Source organism: Neltuma alba, unplaced genomic scaffold (genome assembly GCF_004799145.2).
Source record: "Neltuma alba isolate B1F8T4 unplaced genomic scaffold, ASM479914v2 tig00002164_pilon, whole genome shotgun sequence".
Taxonomy (NCBI): Eukaryota; Viridiplantae; Streptophyta; class Magnoliopsida; order Fabales; family Fabaceae; genus Neltuma; species Neltuma alba.
The window spans coordinates 4096-6770 of record NW_021632764.1 but is presented as its reverse complement, the minus strand read 5'-3'; the positions used below and the strand labels follow the sequence as shown (position 1 = coordinate 6770).

The 2675-nt window shown below is 34.3% G+C and overlaps 1 long non-coding RNA gene across 1 annotated transcript; it reads left to right on the top strand.

Annotated features, from left to right (window-relative positions):
• The first annotated feature begins 852 nt into the window (after positions 1 to 852).
• On the top strand, positions 853 to 1578 carry LOC114718132 (uncharacterized). The gene is made up of 2 exons (XR_003737783.1): positions 853 to 1036; positions 1372 to 1578. It is a non-coding gene; the product is annotated as an uncharacterized LOC114718132 (long non-coding RNA).
• Positions 1579 to 2675: the final 1097 nt, after the last annotated feature.

Sequence of the window (2675 nt, the reverse complement as noted above, 5' to 3'; positions counted from 1 at the left end):
CAAAGGTAGAAAAGCAAATAAATCCTGAGAGGTTTTCGGATGCCACTTGGGTGTCGCTTAGCAAGTATAATGCTTATTATCATACCATGAAAAAGGGTCCATCCACTTCTCCAAAACGTTGCAACAGGCCATCTTAGGTTCCATACCAGTAGACCAATTGAGATGTAGAAGGGAAAAGAGGTGAAGATGATCAACAACACTTTGTGAACAACAATAAGTGTGTCTGGCTTAGTGATTCTTGTGGTGGAGACTCCTATAAGATGCCAAGATGATAACCCCCTAAAAGGAACAAAAATATTTCTAGTAGAATAGTTGTGACCCTTCCAAGTCATTCCTTGAATCTCCAATAATTCTAACAAGTGTCTCTTAGAATCTGTCATGCACTTATAGGTGGCTACAGATGAAAAACAGAACAAATGTCATCTTCACTTAGCTGCTGCAGAATGATCTTATCCAGGAAAATAAGCGCGTCAGTAGCTCTTGTAGGATATTATAAGCCTTCAGATTTTTGGATTTGAGTTTCCCAAGTAATGCACACATAGATGCGATGATGATAAAACGTCCCTAGCATTGTCTCTGAAAAGTTGCTTGCTATCCTTCGAATTTTTGGATTTGAGTTTCCCAAGTAATGTCTTTAGTTCTGTCTTTGTGTGTATTATCAATCTGGCTTTTCTATTCTTCGTCTCTCTAGTCCTCTGTCTTGGAGCCTTTTGGATTAAACACAGGCGGTTCAGATTTCATAATTCTTTTGACAGTTGAGAAGTTCTTTACGTGCTTCAAAAAGGAAAAAAAAAAACTAAATCTGGTTGTCACTCATTCTGCAGCTACTGACAGCCCCCCCCCCCCGGGGCGGGGGGAAAAGGTGAAGAACATATATTCATCGTCAAAGATTACTTACACACAATGAAGGGGTTTTCCTAAAGACAATGTTTCTGGTTCTCCTCTTGCAGGGAAAAGAACATAACAGGAAATGCTGAGACTCCCTTCTTGCTTGCTAGAGTAAGTGAACTCACTGGAGGGGCCTCACTTGCCTCAAGTATCCTCCCTTATTTTTAATTCATAAAAGTTTGAAGAATTATTTTCTGATAAATTAATTAATCATCTAATATTGTTGGAGTAGCCATATCTTTAATCACTACTGAAAAATAGATAGCCTTGGACATTTTGGGCTTTCAAAGGTAGTATAATTGGGAGAAAAAATATTCTTTGAAAGATTAAAATGAAATGCTATGATTTTGGTGAACAACAAGGCAAAATGTATTATATGAAGGACTAAAATATCAAATCACTTTGGATTATTGATTTTCGAAGTTGTTAGGTCAAAACTTAAGCATTTGATTTGATTATGTGAGAAGCTTAACGGTATGTAAGATATAGCACTTGTGAAGAATAATGCTCTTTTGGAGCTAAAGTTGCTGTGGCCCTCGCCCACCTCAGACAACATTCTCAGTGAATAGTGATGATCTCATTCGTTGACTCTTGTCTTTGTAAACTACTCATCTTACCTTTACATAATAGTTTTTTTTTTTGGTTCTTTTCTAAGATGATGATAGACAAATTGTTAATTTCTCTTCTCTTCTCTTCTCTTCTTTTCTTTTTTGAAGTGGGGGTAATTCAGTTTAGAGTACCCATCAAGTTTAAATTTATCACATTCAGTTACAAGTTGGGTCAGTTGGTGAGGGGGGGGGGGGAGGATTGGATCAATAAAGCTAATTCCTCTATAAATAATTAAGCCTCTTGCTTGCTTACTAAGAAATTCTTATATGCACTGAGAGCACCACGTAATCTTCTCTCTATCCAATCAGGAAAAAAAAAGAGAAAACAACTCAACTTGAATCCAGCTGTTGGCAACCTATTCACATTATTCTTGATGCAAGTTAAATCACTGAGATTTTATTTTATTGTTTTTTAATTAAAATTTAAATTACTTAAGAATTTGAGTTAGATCACAATGACGTGAGTTGTATTTTGATTGGACATAACACACATGACCCGGTGTTCTGAGAATGCAGGCAAGAATTTTTTCTTACTTATGATTCTTTCTTTGTGTGATCTAACCTAGTATGAAGCTTTACTTATCAGTAATGCCCATCTATACCACATATTATATTTCATAAAAAGCAAATATAAAAAAGTGCTGTCAAACCTAGACCCACCTAACCACCTACATGCCTAATTTAAAATATAATGTCAATCTAATTGATTGTGCCTCATTGATTGAAACATGAGGTAGCTAATAATTGCAACTATCAATAATTCTGATTAAAGTATATGTTACATGCAGGTTTAGTTGAATGGGCAATGTTTCTCCTATCCTATGGGTCCTTTTATTCTAGGGTTCACAGTCTATATTATAGCTTGCTGGTGGTAAATAAAAACAAAACAGGACCTGAATTATTTAGATTTTAAATTATAATTCGAGGGTTAGAGTTATTTTTAAAAATCCAAAAGTTATTAGTATATTTGGAAAAAATCAGCAATAGGCTTTTAAAAATTAATATATTATATAAAAAAGAAAATATTCATCTTCTTTTCTTACTTCTTGTTTAGGTCCTGCTATATGTATAAATTTTGAGATCTACGCATTGTAGTCATTAGTAAAATGTTATAATTTTAAAGATGTTTTTATGACTTAAATTTTTTTTCGGTAAACCAAAAGGAGAAATAATATTTCA